Source organism: Lepus europaeus, chromosome 3, assembly GCF_033115175.1.
Source record: "Lepus europaeus isolate LE1 chromosome 3, mLepTim1.pri, whole genome shotgun sequence".
Lineage (NCBI taxonomy): Eukaryota > Metazoa > Chordata > Mammalia > Lagomorpha > Leporidae > Lepus > Lepus europaeus.
Window position 1 is genome coordinate 159,496,869 of NC_084829.1, and position 19,407 is coordinate 159,516,275.

Below are 19,407 nucleotides of genomic sequence, written 5' to 3' on the forward strand. Positions count from 1 at the left end.
GAGTTCCCGGCTCCACTCTAGTCATTAGGGGCATTTGGGGAGTGAACCAACAAATGAGAGCTCTCCCTTTCAATACCAATTTCATACATTAAGAACAGAGTGGGACGGCGCCACGGCTCACTTGGCTAATCCTCTGCCTGCAGCGCCAGCACACCGGGTTCTAGTCCTGGTCGGGGTGCTGGATTCTGTCCTGGTTGCCCCTCTTCCAGGCCAGCTCTCTGCTGTGGCCCAGGAAGGCAGTAGAGGATGGCCCAAGACCTTGGGCCCTGCACCTGCATGGGAGACCAGGAGAAGCACCTGGCTCCTGGCTTTGGATCAGTGCAGCGCACCAGCTGTAGCGGCCACTTGGGGGGTGAACCAATAGAAAAAGGAAGACCTTTCTCTCTGTCTCTCTCTCTCTTGCTGTCTAACTCTGCCTGTCAAAAAACAAAAACAAAAACAAAAACAAAAACAAAACAACAACAGAGTGGAGGCTAGGGTTGTGGAGAAGCAGGTTAAGCCACCTCCTCAACTTCACATCCTATATCAGAGCGGTTCCAGTCCTGGCTGCTTCTACTTCTGATCTGGCTCCCTGCTAATGTACCTGGAAAAGCAGCAGAGAATGGCCAAGTACTTGGGCCCTTGCCACCCATATAGGGAAATTCAGATGGCATTCCAGGCTTCTGGCCCAGTCCTAGCTGTTGCAGCCATCTGGGGAGTGACCCAGCAGGTAGGAGATTCCTTCTCAGTCATCCTTGCCCTCCCTGCCATCCTTCCTTCCCCCTCCCTTTCCGTCTCCCTCTCTCTCTCCCCATCTATGTCGGTCTGCCTTTCGAATGAATAAAACAAATTAAAAAAAGAACAATATATTGGAGTATATCTTGAATTGTCAGTGTAACCTGGGTGCATATTTTCTTTGGTCCTATTAATGCTTGTAGATTTTTAGAGTGAATCCGGTGGTTTTGTTTCAGTTGGAACCTTTGTAGATTTATTGTGTAGATAAAATATGCCCAGATGGTGGGACTTTGGTAATACTTTTTTTTTTTTTTGAAAGATTAATTTATTTATTTGAAAGTCAGTTACACAGAGAGAGGAGAGGCAGAGAGAGGGAGGTCTTCCATCCGCTGATTCACTCCCCAGTTGGCCGCAACGGTTGGAGCTGCACCACTCTGAAGCCAGGAGCTTCCTCTGGGTCTTCCCACGAGGGGCCTGGGGCCATCTTTCACTGCTTTCCCAGGCCACAGCAGAGAGCTGGATAGGAAGTGGAGCAGCCAGGACTCGAACTGGCACCTACATGGGACGCCAGCACCGCAGGCAGTGGCTTTACCCACTATGCTGCAGTGCCAGCCCCACATTATTTATAAATCAGGGTGATTTTATTTTAGCTTTTCTTCATTTTTATGACTGACTTTTGTCGTGCCTCCTGGAATTTCTAGAACAGTGTTGAATAACATTGCAGGTGCATGTCTTTGGCTTCAGCCTCACTTTAGTCACTTTCTGCACATGGCCACATCACTCTGAAACGGTAGACTAGGCTGAGCCGGAGAATGTTCTCCTGTGCTGGGTGTCTGGAGTTTGGCACAGGTCTCCCAAATCTATGTCTCAGTCATTTTAAAGTTAAATTTGGGTTTGCTCATTTGTTATTTCCTCTAGAAGTCGTAGAGTCTGAGAGCAGTCGGGTTGGCCTGTATTCGTACATCATTTTGTTCTCATCAGATAATTATGCAGCTTTTGCCCAGTATTCCAGGGCAAGAGGGGTGTGGAGTGGACATTACTGTTGTTAATCTTGGCAGGCTGGTTTGTTGGTAAAAGTAAGGGTCTTGGAGTCAGATAAAAAATGTTAGTTCTGGGGGCTAGCGCTGTCGTGTAGCGGGTGGAGCTGCCTCCTGTAGTGCTGGCATCCTATATGGGCACCGGTTCAAGTCCCGGCTGTTCCTCTTCCGATCCACCTCTCTGCTATGGCCTGGGAAAGCAGTAGAAGATGGCCCAACTTGGGTCCCTGCACCCACGTAGGAGATCTGGAAGAAGCTCCTGGCTCCTGGCTCCTGGCTTCGTATCAGCCCAGTTTTCTATCCTTGTGGCCATTTGGGGTGTGAACCAGCAGATGGAAGACCTCTCTCTGCTTCTGCCTCTCTGTAACTCTTTCTTTCAAATAAATAATAAAAAATAAATATTAAAAAAAAGGTGTGGAGACCCATGGGTATTTGACACAATGGTTAAGGTGCCATATGGGACATCCACGTCCCATATCAGAACCCCTGGGTTCAATCTCAGTTCCACTTTTTTCTCTTTTTTTCTTTTTTAAGGTATATTTTATTTATTTGAAAGAGTTACAGAGAGAGGGAGAAAGAGACAGAGAGGTCTTTCATCCGCTGGTTCACTCCCCAGATGGCTGCAACGGCCGGAGCTACGCCGATCTGAACCAGGAGCCAGGAGCTTCTTCCGGGTCTCCCGCATGGGTGCAGGGGCCCACGGACTTGGGCCATCTTCCACTGCTATCCCAGACCATAGCAGAGAGCTGGATTGGAAGAGGAGCAGCTGGGACTAGAACTGGTGCCCATATAGGATGCTGGCACTTCAGGCCAGGGCTTTAACCCACTGCACCACAGTGCTGGCCCCCACTTTTTTTTCTTTTTAAGATTTTACTTATTTTTTGTGATGTAGAGTTACAGAGTGAGGGAGAAACAGAAAGGTCTCCCATCAAGATGCTAGTTCACTCCCCAAATGGCTACAAAGCCAGAGCTGAGCCAATCTGAAATCAGGAGCCAGGGGCTTCTTCTGGGTCTCCCACGTGGATGCAAAAGCCCAAGGACTTGGGCCATCTTCCACTGCTTTCCCAGACCATAACAGAGAACTGGGTCAGAGGAGGAGCTAGGACAGGAACCTGCTCCCATGTGGGATGGCTGCACCACAAGCAGAGGCTTAGCCTACTACGCCACAGCGCCAGCCCCCCAGCTCCACTTTTCATCTAGCTTCCTGCTCGTATGTACTCTGCGAGGCAGCAAATGAAAAGATCTCACTCTCTTTCTCTCTGCCTTTCAAATAAAATGAAAGACAATTAGGTAGTAATTAGAATTATTAATGGTTTTTCTCCTGTTAACATTGCCTGAAACAGAGTTAATTTTACATAATTGTGCTTTTTCTAGAAGCTGGTAAGTAATACACTTACTCTGTTTTATGTTGCACATGAAACCTCAGCACATATTAAAGCAGAACTAAGAGCCCTGACATGGAGCCAGCATGTGGCACAGCAGGTTAGGCTGCTGCTTGTGACACTGGCATCCCGTATCAGAGCGCCAGTTTGAATCCCAGCTGTTCCATTTCAGTCCAGCTGCCTGCTAATGTACCTGGGAAGGCAGTGGAAGATGCCCAAGTCCTTAGGCCTCTGACCACGTGGCAGACCCAGATGGAGCTCCTGGCTCCTCGTTTTGGCCTGGCCCAGACCTGGCTGTTGGGTGCACTTGGGGAGTGAAGCAGCAGGTGAAAGATCTCTCCCTGCCCCACCCCCTAGACGTCACCCACACCCCGTTGTTCTGTCTTTCAGATAAACTTTTTTTTTTTTTAAGGGAAAGGGTTTATTAGGGAAAACCCTACAGACCGGAGTGAAGGGGCGGCGAAGGAAAAAAAGAGAAAGAGAATATAAGAGAAAAACAGAGAGGAGAGGAGCTAGCAAGGAGAGAAGATAGAGGAGAGAAGCCAAGAGAGCACAGGAGAGAAGGACCAAGAGAGAGCCAAGAGAGCACGTGTTCAGGAACAGGCCCTTTTAAAACTTCGCCTGAGAGCGGGCAGGGAAGCAGGAGCAGCTAATCCCATTAGGGTGGGGGTGGAGCCTGGCTCAGGTAGCTGGGCCATGCAGCCACCTGGCTAAAACTGCCCCAGTTTCCTAACATTCCCCCCTTTTGTTTTTTATAAAGCAGGATTTGTATGGGGTTACATTAGTCCCAAAAGTCCAGGAAGGGTAGAGGGACAATGATCTGTCTTTAGAGCTACTTCCTGCAGACACGGGGCGACGAGGTACTCTTCGCTGCATGGGGTGATGTCTCAAGTCGCTGTCTCTTGGGTGGGGAGCCGAGTAAATCCTTGTAGCAGTATTTGGTGGACTGCCTGGTTGTTGAAGGCCTTTGTTCGTTCCATTATCTCCTGCTCAGAATTTGGAAGGCTGATGCGTGGATGGAGATCGCAGAGCGTTCGTGGTGTAGAAGGAGTTCCAGGGGTGTGCTTTGTGACCAGCAAAAATCCAGGACCCCAGAGCACTGGAGGATGCTGGATTACCAATATAAGTTTATCCGAGTCATGGCACCAATGTTATATATTAATGTTAGCCATCGCAAAACACACCGGACACTGGAGTAAGGGAAAGGGCTTATTGGGGAACACCCTACAGACCGGAGTGAAGGGGCAGCGAAGGAAAAAAAGAGAAAGAGAATATAAGAGAGAAACAGAGAGGAGAGGAGCTAGAAAGGAGAGAAGATAGAGAAGAGAGGAGGAGAGAAGCCAAGAGAGGCCAAGAGAGCACAGGAGAGAAGGACCAAGAAAGAGCCAAGAGCCAGATAAATTTTTTAAAATTTTTGGTGACCATCTCAAATTTTTCTAAGACTATAAAAACATTCCTACTTCCCCATCTCAATTCGATCATGTTACTCTAACACTTGCTGTTTTCACTTAATTTTTCATGATCTTTAGTGTATTCAATACATGAAACAGGACTTCCATGTCAGAGGGGAATTTTTCTTCTGATTTCTTATGCATGTTATATTGATGGCGGAGCTTTTTAAAACAATATTGATGCCTCGCCTCGGCCCCCAGCTCCCCAGTTTAATTGCCCTGGAGCAGGACCAAAGCATCAACACTTCTAGGCCTTCCTTGTTAAAAACGGTGTCTTTAGTGTGTAGTCAGCTGAGAACCCAGGCCCAGTATGTGCACAAGAGACTTTGGGTAGGAGGTTTTGTTTGGGAATTTTGTTTGGCTTCCAGGAGGCTAAGCTCCCAGCACAGCTGTTTCCTTTTACTGCCAAGGAAATGCTGAGCCTCCCCAGCAAGGAACCAGCGTTTGTTAAAACCCGCTAATTAGAGAGCAGATGCTCCAAGTAGTGCAGCTTCTTATTTATGAACGATTGCTGGCCTGGTGTGGATCCTTTGGTAAGACTGAGGAAGGTCATGGCAGCACTCTCAATTGGTTGTTTATTTTGTTTTGTTTTGTTTTGTTTTGTTTTGTTTTGTTTTAAAGCATGAGTTCAGTGCTAAGATATTTGGTCATTTGTTTATTTCCTGTTTACCATGTGTAATTATTTTAGTATAACAGTTATGCTGTGTCCAAGTATGGTTTCCCAAGCAGGGTCTTTGAGATTGGGATGTCTGATATTCAGCATTGTTCCTTAGCTCTCAGTCACTTCTGTGTCTCCCCAAAATGCTCGCTAACATCTCTACCTACACAAGGTCTTTGGATAGATGTGTGTGACTTACATTTTGTTAAATTAAGGAGGGAAGTTGAGTTTCACACTAAACTAACAGGGAGAGCAGAGGCAGGACTGTGAGTGATGTGTAAAACAAACTAACTTAGTGACAAGATGAATTCACAGAAATCTTGATGAAGGTTTTGAACTTCCATATAACACAGAATAGAAGAGTTAGTCGTATCAAAAAGAATGAATCCTGGGGCCGGTGCTGTGGCATAGCGGGTAAAGCCACCACCTGCAGCACTACCATACCATATGTATGCAGGTTCGAGTCCTGGCTGCTCAACCTCCAATCCAGCTCCCTGCTAATGAAAGCAGGGGAAGATGTCCAAGTCCTTGGACCCCTGCACCCACTTGGGAGACCCAGAAGAAACTTTTGGCTCCTGGCTTCAGCTTGGCCTATTGTCAGCCATTACAGCCATTTAGGGAGTAAACCAATAGATGGAAGATATGTCTCTCCTTCTTTCTCTCTGTAACTCTGCCTTTCAAATAAATTAAAAAAAAAAAAGACTCCTAGTATTTGAAATTGTAATTTACAATGAATGCATCTTAGAAGTTTTAGTAGAAACAACCATGTCTAAAAGGAAGTTCTCTATGAATTTTTAAACCTTTACAGTTATACTAGGCAGTTGATCCAAAAGCGGTTCTGAAATTTTCCCAGCATAAAGCTATTAAGGCAGATATGCTGGGAGGGTTTCTTCTCTTAACTTCAGTGTGCATACAGATCTCCCGGGAATCTTGTTAAAATGCAGCTTCTGCTTGAGTCAGTCTGGGCCGGGACCTGGGATTCTGCCTTTCCAGGGAACTTCCGGGTGACGGCCGTGCTGGTGTTTGGCAGGTCACATTTGAGTAGCTAAATTCTGCTGCACAACAGAGGGAATAGCTCTCATTTAGCAGGAATGCAGGTGCCTTCTTCCTAATCTGTTTTATCGTTTTGTTCTTTTGTCTCGTGTGCACTGGTAGAGAGCAGCCAGTCCTAGAAACCCTTCCAGTCCTATGGGGCACGTGTCGGGGTGCTAGCTTAACTGTGTGTTTCAGCCTCGTGTCCTGCAATTGCCTTCGCTCCAAATTCCTGTTTTTCTATGAAAGCATCCAAGCATGCACAAATCCATTGAATCCTGGCTTAACATCTGTATCACTCGATGCTAACATTCATATTTCATTCTGATTTTAAAGAAATAGTACAGAGTTGAATTCTCTTTTGTGGTCTTCCCCAGTCACAGTCCTACTCTTCCAAAGACAGCACTACCGTGAAGTTGATGTCTAAGCATCCATATGTTTTAATTGTCTTAGTGTGAGTACATAAAAAAATACATACCATAGGAGCTGGCATTGTATGCAGCAGGTTAAGCTACCACTTACAATGCCAGCATCTCATATGGGGAGTGTCAGTTCAAATCCCAACTGCTCCACTTCCATCCAGCTCCTTGCTAATGCTCCTGGGAAAGCAACGAAAGGTGGCCCAAGTACTTGGGCCCTCCCACCCAGGTGGGAGACCTGGATGGAGTTCTGGCTCCTGGATTCAGCCTGGCCCAGCGTAGCCATTTGGCAGCCATTTGGGGAGTAAACCAGAAGATAGAAGATGTTTGTCTCTCCTTCTGTCTCTGTCATTCTGCCTTTCAAATAAATAAATCCTTTCTTTAAAAAAATACACACCATTGTGTGTTCTCTAAAGCATGAATGATACCCAAGGGGTATCACGCTGTAAGCTGCTATTCTACAGTTCTTTTTATGCTGTTTTTGAGATCTGTCCATGTTGCTAAATGAGATTTTTATCTAGCTCATTAAGTATAGCTGTTTACCATTCAGTCATATATTAACAAGTATTCCTCGCTCCACTCCAGAAGTGGAGTTACTGGGTCAGAAGTTAGGCCCATTTTCAACTTCACACTGCGTTGCCAGCTTTTTCCAAAATGGTCGAATCAACACTGCACTAGTAATATGTTAAAGTTCCAGTCTCTCCACATACTTGCCAACACTTTTTTTTCCTACTAATATCATAGATTTCAAGGGAATTTAATCTCAACTGTTTTCCTTATATTCGTTTTTGAAAGCTATTTCAGTTGTGTGTGTGTAGCAGGGATAAAATATCTTGGGTTTTATGGGAAATGTGTAGTATGGCAGCCTCATTTTTATTTCTAAGGGTTGACTTTCACTCTAGTCATTGTTCTGACACTAAACCCATGGAAAAATACTGTTTCTAACAATCAGGTTACAGATGAGCTGATAAGCAGTTTATAATCATAAACTGGAGGCTTCCTGCAATAAACTAGTTCCCCGCCGGCGCCGCGGCTCACTAGGCTAATCCTCCGCCTTGCGGCGCCGGCACACCGGGTTCTAGTCCCGGTCAGGGCACCGATCCTGTCCCGGTTGCCCCTCTTCCAGGCCAGCTCTCTGCTGTGGCCAGGGAGTGCAGTGGAGGATGGCCCAAGTGCTTGGGCCCTGCACCCCATGGGAGACCAGGAGAAGCACCTGGCTCCTGCCATCGGATCAGCGTGGTGCGCTGGCCGCAGCGCGCTACCGCGACGGCCATTGGAGGGTGAACCAACGGCAAAAGGAAGACCTTTCTCTCTGTCTCTCTCTCACTGTCTACTCTGCCTGTCAAAAAAAAATAAAAATAAACTAGTTCCTCTTTATTTCTAAATTTTATTAAAAAATATTAAACATTTTCAGCTGCTAAGCATTGGGTAAGAGTTAATCTGCTCCCAAAGGTAATTGATAAAATGCTAGAAATAGATTTTTCAAGTTTAATTTCTTTAAGCAGGCTTTTTTATGAAAGTGTAGTAGAAAAGTTTACAAGTCTTAATCTGTAAGTTTACACAAACCGAGCACACTTCTGAGCATCCAAATCGAGAAGAAGAAATGTGGGGCTGGCGCTGGGGCGTGCCACTGCCTGCAGTGCTAGCATTCTGTATGAGCTCTGGTTCAAGGCCTGCCTGCTCCACTTCTGATCCAGCTTCCTGCTACTGTGCCTGGGAAAGCAGCAAAAGATAACCCTAGTGCTTGAGCCCCTGCACCCCTGTGGGAGACCTGGGTGGAGTACCAGGCTCCTGGCTTCAGCCTGGCCAAGTCCCAGCTGTTGCGACCATTTGGAGAGTGAACCAGCAGATGGAAGCTCTCTTGAGCTCTGCCTTTCAAATAAATAAATTTAAAAAAAAGGATAACTGCCATGTTGGGAGCCCTCTCTTACACTTTCTGCCTTTGCCCTCCTAAGGATAAGCAGTGGTCTGTTTAGAACAGCAAAGACGGATTTTTCCTATTTTTTTAACTTGATATAAATGAAATTATGCAGTACCTACCCTTGTGTCTGGCATCTGTTACTCATATTTGTGAGATTTATGTATGCTATTGCACGAGGTTCCAGTTGATTCTCCCTGCTGTACAGTAGTCCCTTGTACATATGACTCAACACAATAGAGTTATTCTGGTTAATCTTAAAAATTAATAATATATGCTTTAAATCTCAGTTTGAACATGGTAAGCATGCATTAAAAATTTTTACCAATATCATGTAGTCTTGCAAATAAATTTTTTTCTCCAGTGACAGAATTTGTGCAACTTTGTCATACTTATGAGAAGAAATGAAACTACAGAATCTAATTGCAAAATATATTGACATTATTTACATTGCTGGTCTATGGTTATTCTAATAACTTCTTCATTCAGTCCTTCACTTCTTCATTCAAAATAATTATTAAATTTCTGTCATAAAGGTTCACATAAAGCTGCCATGTATGATGCCAGCATCCCATATCAGAGTGCCAGTTCGAGTCCTGGCTGCTCTGCTTCCAGTCCAGCTCCCTGCTAATGTGCCTGGGAAAGTAGCAGAAGATGGTCCAAGTGCTTGGGCCTCTGCCACCCACATGGGAGACCTGGATTGAGTTTTGGGTTCCTGGATTTGACCTGGCCATTGTGGCCATCTGGGGAATGAACCCGTGGATGGAATATCTTTAATCTTGATCTCTCTCTCTCTGCTTTTCAAATAAATAAATATTTGAAAGAAAAATGTCTATCATGTCTTCAGTGGAGTATGGATACAGCTGAAAAGATATATTGGCTTACCCATGGCTTATCACTTCATGTTCACAAGATAGAGCCTTATATCTGATCACTCCAATGACTACATCAGCCCAGACAAGGAATGGAAGGCTCCAGTTGCCTGCAGAGAAAATTTAAAAACTAGCCTGTACTGGTGTAACGACCTTCTTACCAGGGAAGAAACCTGTCTCTGTACTGTTTGTTGTCAGAGGAATGGAATGAGCGAGACGAACTTTGATCAGTGATTCTCAACTTTTGGAATCACTGAGGGTCTCTCTCAGAGAATTCCAGGTGATCGGGGATGTGTTGGGGTGCAGCAGGTTGAGCTGCCGCGTCCAAAGCTGACATCACGTATCAGAGCGCTGGTTCAGGTTCTAGGTGCTCCACTGCAAGTTCAACTTCCTGCTGCTGCACCGGAGAAGGCTGCAGAAGATTGTCCAAGTCCTTGGGCCCCTGACCCATGGTAGAGACCAGGATGGAGTTCCTGGCTCCTGGCTTGGGCCTGGCCTAGACCCGTCTTTTGCAGTCTCTGTCTCTGCCTTTCTTTGTCCCTCTGCCTTTCCAATAAATAATAAATCTTTTGAAAAAGAAAATTCCAATGATTTCAATGCTGTCCAGACCGGGAGATGGAACTTATTCTGCTGTCCCCATTGAGTGGAGGCTGCACTGAGATTTTGGAAAGGGTAAGGATCTGTACAGTGGCAAACTCTGGGAAACAGAGTTACCCAGTGAGCAAGGTGAACTCTGGGAAACAGAGTTACCCAGGGAGCAAGGTGAACTCTGGGAAACAGAGTTACCCAGCTGAGCAAGGTGAACTCTGGGAAACAGAGTTACCCAGCTGAGCAAGGTGAACTCTGGGAAACAGAGTTACCCAGCTGAGCAAGGTGAACTCTGGGAAACAGAGTTACCCAGCTGAGCAAGGTGAACTCTGGGAAACAGAGTTACCCAGGGAGCAAGGTGAACTCTGGGAAACAGAGTTACCCAGCTGAGCAAGGTGAACTCTGGGAAACAGAGTTACCCAGGGAGCAAGGTGAACTCTGGGAAACAGAGTTACCCAGCTGAGCAAGGTGAACTCTGGGAAGCAGTTACCCAGGGAGCAAGGTGAACTCTGGGAAACAGAGTTACCCAGGGAGCAAGGTGAACTCTGGGAAACAGAGTTACCCAGGGAGCAAGGTGAACTCTGGGAAACAGAGTTACCCAGCTGAGCAAGGTGAACTCTGGGAAACAGAGTTACCCAGGGAGCAAGGTGAACTCTGGGAAACAGAGTTACCCAGCTGAGCAAGGTGAACTCCATGACCAGTTGTGTTTGGGGCGTTTCCCTACTACCATGTGATGAGAAAGGCACTTCATCTCTGCTCTTCTTTCTAAAACATTGTAACTCAGTCTCACCTATGAATAGCATCAGACAAACACAAATGGAAGGCAAGTCTACGAAACAGCTGGTATCCCTCAAAACTGTCAAAGTATTGAAAAAGAAGGCACTGCTCAGAAACCGTTACCAATCAAAGAGGCAAAGGGTGCATAGTGACCAAATATGAAGCGTCGTCCCATATGGGATCCAGGAACAGGAAAAGCCTGTGAGATGAACATTGAAATCTGAAGGAAACCGCCGGCTGAGTTACTAATGATGTAGCAATCCTGTTTTCCTGCTGTGACAAATGGAAGATGCTAATGGAAGGTGGTGAGATGATAACCATAGGGGTGGTGAATGGGAAGCTGGGTGACGATGTGTCCCTGGGGCTCTTCACACTGTTCATGCGTTCACACTTTTCATGTCCTTGAGGATTTCCCTTTAAAGTCCTTTTTCTCCCTTTAACGGTTGATTTGGAAGGCAGAGTGTCAAAAGGAGAGACACAGATCTTTTCACTGGTTCCCTTCCCGAATGGCCACAACAGCCAGATCTGGGCTAAGCCAAAGCCCGGATCCAGGTACTCTGTGTGGGTGTCAGGGGCCCAAGTCCTTGGACCATCCTCTGCTGCCCTCCCAGGCACACTAGCAGAAAAGTGGATCAGAAGCAGAGCAGCCGGGACTCAACCTACACTCCAGTGTAGGATGCTGCATTGCAAGTGGCAGCTCTAGGTGCTGTTCCACAACACTGGCCCCTACCTTCGAAGTCTTCAAATGTGAACTTGGTTGTAGTAAATAGTAAGTCTAACTTGCTAATAAGCACAATGGTTAATAGCATGGATTTTGGTGTCAAGAATTACGTTAGAATTCCAATTTTGTCACTTTTTGGAGGGCAAGTGACAATTTTCTAAATCTTAATTTATCTATAAAATGCAAGTAACAATCATAATACCTAGCAAGGCTGTTTTAAGGGATTAAGTAAAACAAAACATGTAACGTGCATTCTTATGGTGCATGGCATAAACACAATAATTTGAAAGTCTCCTTACTTGGCATATTAGTTTAGTCTCCCAGTTGTAATGAACAAAATGCACTTCAGTTTATGGAGTGGGCACTGTGACAGCAGGTTCAGCCTCCACGTGGCACACCCACGTCACGTAGCAGAACGCAGGATTGAGTCTCAACTCGACTTCTGACCCAGCTTGCTGCTGCTGTGCTGGGAGGCAGCAGATGATGGCTCAAGTACAGGGGTCACTGCTGCCCACATGGCTCTGAACTGGCCCCTGAGGCGCTGTGGGCCTCTGGGGAGTGAACCAGCAGGTGGAAGACCACACAGGCCCTCCCTCTCTGTCCTTCTGCCTTTGAAATAAAGAAATAAACATTTTTTTGAAAAGCTCAGAGAAATTGTATATTATGAAAAACTATGCATGGATTTCAAAATTTTTGCACCAAAATAAAGTTATCTTTTAATTCCATACTTATATCAGTTTTTTTTTTAAGTAACCTAACACCAGATGGCCCTATCTGTTGATCATTTGATTTTTTTTTTGGCATATGGTTAAGAAAAATTATGTATAATATATATCCTTGTTCCTGTATGAACCTAACGACTTAAAATCCTAAGGTCACAAAAATTTGAATTTAATCTCTGAATTTAATCTCAAGTACTTGGCAAAGCTAACTGTCCTTAATAAGGAACATATGTGCTATGTAGTTCAGAATCTTACATTATTATAATGGTCTAATACTTCACAAGAGTAAACTTCTAGGAGAACATCTTTCTTCTCTGTTAACATGTTGGCTATACATTTAGTACAGATTGGCTTAAAATGGGGTTATATCGTGATCAATCCATCTTAGATTGAAAACATCAGGAGTCTGAGCTGCATTTAACTGCCCTAACCTACCAGATAATTCAGCACAGTGCAGCATGGAACATGGACAAATGCCCCTTGTCACCAGGGGGCTGACTGCCGCCACCTCCCAGCATCATCAGAGACGATCAGACCTCGCAACGCTCACCCGGGAAAAGTTGCACGTCCAGAATCCGAACCACAGGGCTGCTGTTCTGGCGCGCATCGTTTTTGCACCATTGTGAAGTTGGGAAAACTGTGAAACCATCATAAACTGGGAATTGTCTGCACTGGAAATTCTACACAGAAGATAAAAGATTTGCAGAAGCCCAAAAGAAATGTTACTCAATTATAATTAAGCAAGTACAGCCAAAAATATTAACACATCAAGATAAGCAGGCATAGGATTGTAAATCTGAAGTCAATTTATATATTTTTTTCTAAATGATATCCTTAGGTGGAAATAATGCTTGGGGGTGAATACAAGGAAGGAGTAATATGAAAAAGAATAGGACTCCTTTGTAGGGAATCTTAATGATTTCTCTTAAAACCCACATTAGGTCCAATCAGGGACTTACAAGGAAGCTCATGGGAAGATACTCTGCTTGGTGGTTGTCTGCCCACCCCAGAATAATACAGTGTGTTACTCACATATGCTTCCGTTTGGGAAGAACAGGTGCGGTTTAGCTTCTCTTCACCCAAGTTTTTAAAAAATGCTGTTCTAAGAGCTGATCCCGAGAGCAGCATGCTGCCCGGCGGCAGTGCTGTGTGGACGGGCTTCCAGAGGGACAGCAGACAAGCCAGGGGGGGTCATTTTAAAATCACTCACCCTGGGGACAGGGGTTCCTGCTCACTTCCTCTCCTACAGTCTCCAAAGTGCTCAGCACGCCAGAGCCCCCAGACTCCATGGAAGGCACTTCCCTTCCCCTCTGCACCGTCCTCTCTTCCTGTGAAGCCCGGAGCCTCAGGGTGGCCGCAGTAGAAGTCTGTTCTTCCCTAGACCAGAGTGTTCCAGGGCATCTCCATAACGTGCCCGCGGAGCAGTGACACCTGTGAGGAAGGAAGCCACCTTTCCCCCAGCAACCCGGGGAGGCGGGGTGGCCACTGCCGTAGGGGTCTGGGAGGCCCTAGAGCCCTGATAAACCAGGGTGGACCCCAGACCAGCAGCTGAATCAGAATCTGCATTTTAGTGAGCTTTCCAGATGAGTCTTGTTTTTTGGGTTTTTTTTTTTGTTTGTTTGTTTGTTTTGTTTTAAGATTTATTTTATTTATTTGAAAGGCAGAAGATGGAGAAAGAGGGAGAAACAATGCAGGGGATCTTCTCCATCTGCTGGTTCACTCCCCAGATGGCTGCTACAGCCAGGGCTGGGCCAGGAGAAGCCAGGAGTCAGGTGCTCCGTCTGGGTCTTCCATCTGGGTGGCAGGGTCTCAAGCAGTTGGGCCATCCTCTGCGATTTCTTTCCCAGGCACATTGGACCAAACAGCACTGAAATGAGGGCTCACAGTGGGTGCTGGCGTCGCAGGTCGGGCATAACCTGCTGTGCCCCAGTACCAGATGAGTCTTGCACACCTCAGTATTGGAGAAGGGCTGCCACGAAGGAACAGGGACAAGGGAGAGGATTTGAAAGCCAACATGGGCCGGCGCCGTGGCTCATTAGGCTAATCCTCTGCCTGCGGCGCCGCAACACGGGGTTCTAGTCCCGGTTGGGGCGCCAGTTCTGTCCGGTTGCCCCTCTTCCAGGCCAGCTCTCTGCTGTGGCCCGGGAGTGCAGTGGAGGATGGCCCAAGTGCTTGGGCCCTGCACCTGCATGGGAGACCAGGAGAAGCACCTGGCTCCTGGCTTTAGATCAGCATGGTGCGCTGGCCACAGCACGCCGGCCGCGGCAGCCGTTGGAGGGTGAACCAACGGCGAAGGAAGACCTTTCTCTCTGTCTCTCTCTCACACTGTCCACTCTGAGAGAGGCATCTTCCATCTGCTTTTTCACTCCCCAAATTCCCACAACAGCCAGGACTGGGCAAGGTCAAAGCCAGGAGCCAGGAACTCCATCCAGGTCTCTCTTGTGCATGGCAGGGACCTAAGTACTTGAGCCGTCATCTACTGCCTTCCAGGGTGCACATTAAGAGGAAGCTGGAGTAGAGTGTTGAGGCAGGACCCACAACCAGGCACTCAGATATGGGATGTGTGCATCCCAAGAGACAGGTTAACCTGTTGTGTCACAAGACCCCTCCCCCTCATTTTTATTTATTTATTTATTTATTTGACAGATAGAGTTAGACAGTGAGAGAGAGAGACAGAAGGGTCTTCCTTCTGTTGGTTCACACCCCAAATGGCCACTACAGTTGAAACTATGCTGATCCAAAGCCAATAGCCAGGTGCTTCCTCCTGGTCTCCCATGCAGGTGCAGGGCCCAAGCACTTGGGCCATCCTCCACTGCCTTCCTGGGCCACAGCAGAGAGCTGGACTGGAAGAGGAACAACCAGGTCTAGAACTCAGCACCCATATGGGATGCCAGCGCCGCAGGTGGAGGATTAACCAAGTGAGCTATGGCGCCGGCACCCCCTTCATTTTTAAAAAGCAACGTCCAGGGGCCAGCACTGTGGCCTGGTAGGATAGGCCTCTGCCTGCAGCACCGGCATCCCATATGGGTGCTGGTTAGATCCCCAGCTGCTCCACTTCCAATCCAGCTCCCTGCTAATGGCCTGGGAATGCAGCAGAAGATGACCCAAGTGTTTGGGCCCCTGCACGCATGTGGGAGACCTGGAAGAAGCCCCTGGCTCCTGGCTTTGGATCAACCCAGCTCCGGCTGTTGCAGGCATCTGAGGAGTGAACCAGCAGATGGAAGACCTCTCTCTGTCTCTCCCTCTGTCTGTATCTTTGCCTTTCAAATAAATACATAAAAATCTTTTAAAAAAATTTCTAAATCTCAAGTTTCTACCACCTACATAGGAGTCCCAGGTGGAGTTCCCAGCTCCTGGGAAAGTAAACAAGTAAAAATTAAAAATAAACACTTAGAATGGGGCTAGGCAGGTCAATGATGGGGAAAATGAAAGACATGACATGAATTTTTAAAAATCAGCACTTAATGTGAAATCTTTTACCCTGCCACCAAAAAGGAATCTGGCTTATTGAATATACAACACTGTGTTACATGTGTTAAAAATCTCCATCCTTGGCCTGCGCCACAGCTCACTAGGCTGATCCTCCGCCTGTGGCGCCGGCACCCCGGGTTCTAGTCCCAGTTGGGGCACCGGATTCTGTCCCGGTTGCTCCTCTTCCAATCCAGCTCTCTGCTGTAGCCCAGGAGTGCAGTGGAGGATGGCCCAAGTGCTTGGGCCCTGCACCCCATGGGAGACCAGGAGGAAGCACCTGGCTCCTGGCTTAGGATGGGCGCAGTGCACCAGCCGTAGCGGCCATTTGGGGGGTGAACCAACGGCAAAAGGAAGACCTTTCTCTCTGTCTCTCTCTCTCACTGTCTAACTCTGCCTGTCAAAACAAACAAACAAACAAACAAACAAAAAAAAACCCTCTATCCTGACCCAGTCAGCTATGACGCAGTACCTAGTAAGTTATTCCAATAGGAGGAGCTCTGACCAAGGGTTTTAAAAACACAGACCCACACAAAGGTACCTGCTGGAGGGATCCAGACCTTCCATGCCCTAGAATTTGTGCATCCTCTGCTCCCTGTGTCATGGTAGAGAAATTAAAAAAAAAAAAAAGATTTATTTATGTGAAAGGCTGAGAGAGAGGGGCTGGCATTGTATTGTAGTGGGGTGGGCCACGGCCTGTGACGTCAGCATCCCATATGGGCACCAGTTCCTGTCCTGGCTGCTCCACTTAGTCCAACTCTCTGCGAAAGCGATGGAAGACAGCCCAAGTATGTGGACCCCTGCGCCTACATGGAAGACCAGGATGAAGCTCCTGGTCCCTGACATAGGCCTGGCCCAGCCCTGGCCATTGTGGCCATTTGGGAATTGAGGCAGTGGGTAGAAGATCTCTTTCTTTCTTTCTCTCTCTCTCACCTTCTCTAATTCTGCCTTTCAAATACAAACATAAAAATAAAAGTAAATAGAAATAAAGGGGAAGGGAGAGAAGGAGAGAGGTCCATCTTCCACCTGCTAGTTCATTTCCCAAATGGCCACAATGGCCAGGGATGGGTCAGGCGGAAGCCAAGAGCCAGGAGCTTTATTCTGGCCTCCCACATGGGTGGCAGGGACCCAAGCACTTGGGCCATCATCTGCTGCCTGCCCAGCACATGAGCAGGGAGCTGACTGGAAGCAGGTTAAGCTGCACCACAACACTGGCCCCCATGGTAGGGAAACTAAATTCTGCCAGAAACCGTGTTTTTCTCTCCTTGGAAGCAGTGCATTGTGATAAAGAAACCTGGTTTGAATTTCAGGCCTAATTTCAATTAGAGAAAAAATGCATTTATACTGTATTGGCAAAAGAGTATAATTTCCTAGCTTATAAGTGTCTGTATTTGAGGATTACAGTCTTTTTATGTTTCTTGGTCCAAGACCTGAAATTTATCTGGAAATAAATTTAGAGTCTGGAAATCCATACCATTTCCATTAGCAAAAGTCATTAAAATGTTTATTTATTTATTTGAAAGGCAGAGCAACGGAGAGAGAGAGAGAGAGAGAGATCTTGTATTCACTGATTCACCCCCCAAATGCCTACAATAGCTGGAGCTGGGCCAGGACAAATCCAGGAACTCCATCCAGATCTCCCATGTGGGTAGCAGGAACCCAAGTACTCGGAACACCACCCTCTGCTCTCCTAGGCATATTAGTGGGAAGCTGGATCAGAAAAGCAGAGTAGTCAGGACTTGAACCAGGCACTCCAATATGGGATGGAGACGGCCCAAGCAGTGGCTTAATCTGTCTTACCATGATGCTCACCTCAGAAGAGTCATTTTAAATAAGTTTAATCACCACCACAAGGAAAAGAGGGCTCTCTAAAATTAATGCAATTGTGCACCGCCTAAGGACAGGAATACATTCTAAGAGATCCATTGTTAGGCAATTTCATCATCATTTGTCATTGTCTTTTTGTAATAACACTTAGCTTAAAACGCACACCTGTTGTACACCTGCATGACAATATTTTCTTTCTTTAGATGCTTATTCCATAAACCTTTGTCTATAGAGTTTTTGTTAAAAAAAAAAAAAAGACACAAATACAACACACACGTCAGCCCAGTCCTACACAGGGCCGAGGCCACCTGCATGTCTCTCATCCCACTGGAAGGTCTTCAGGGGTCGTACCATTCTTGGAGCTGTCATCCCCTGCGATAGCAGTGCTGTCTCCTGGACACCTTCTGGAGGGCCTTCCTGACGCTGTTTCACAGTGAACTTTTGCTCTTTTTTTGTGCATTAGTAGAGGAGAACGCTCTAAAATAATGCTAAAAAGTATAGTATGGCCAATCCATGAGCCAGTAAAATAGCCATTTACTATCAAATATTAAGCAGTGTACACGATTGTATGTGCTCCACTTTTATATGACTGGTAGAAGCTACTGGATCCTGGCTCTGGATCAGCTCAGCTCTGGCCATTGCGGCCAACTGGGGAGTGAATCAGTGGATGGAAGACTCTCTCTCTCAGCAGCATCACCACAAACACACTAGCAATGAATTGTACTACAACCCTATGACAGCTACAACGTCACCAGGCAACAGAAAATCTTCAGGCCACTTATAATCTTATAGAATCACCACTGTATTAGGGTCTGCCATGGACCAAATGTCAGTTAGTGGCACAGTGCTATGTTTTCCAACTCAATATCCTGATGTGTGAACCCCATATGTAACTTGGTTCCCAAAGCCTATTGCACAGTGCTGGCGTGAGTTGTTCCGCTTTTGTCGTTTAGCTCATCATTGCCCTTGAAAAGGCTGATTGAAGATCAAGTCAATGAAAGGGGACATGTCTCACTAGTTTCAGGTTGCTAGGCAACTAGTCATCTCTACAGCTTCTCTTCCATTGCTCAGGAGATGGGGGAAGATTAGGGGAAAGTATGTTTCATTTAAGTCAAATATACTCTGATGTTTTTTGTGAAGTACAATGATTTTTAGGAAAACTATCCAATGTGTGGACTTCGTGTTGTCTTAGTTCTCCAAACCAACCTCCTATTCCATCTTTCAGTTGTATTTAGATAAATAAAACATTTAGAATTCAATTTTAGAGAAAAGAGTGCCAAAGAACATCTCTCTCATATGGAGTCTCTCATATATGATCTAAGTTATTCACAACAGTAGCATCAAACACATTTTTCTCCCTGTGATACTGGTTAGTATTTGTTGTTGTCACTGTGTGTGTTTAGGGTTGCAAGGCCAAAACTTCAGAAGCTGATGGTTTTCTGTGGGTCCCTTGCCTGTAATTACATGTGCTGTCTTCACAATGGCTGCTTCAGCATGTGATCGGAAAACCATTTAGAGATATGGATTTTTCATCTCATATTTTTACCTCTTAAGATAATAATTGGGGGCCGGCGCCATGGCTCACTTGGTTAATCCTCCGCCTGCAGCGCTGGCATCCCATGTGGGCGCCAGGTTCTAGTCCTGGTTGCTCCTCTTCCAGTCCAGCTCTGCTGTGTCCTGGGAAGGCAGTGGAGGATGGCCCAGGTCCTTGGGCACCTGCACCCACATGGGAGACCAGGAGGAAGCACCTGGCTCCTGGTTTCGGATCAGCGCAGCGTGCCAGCTGTAGCGGCCATTTGTGGGGTGAACCAACAGGAGGAA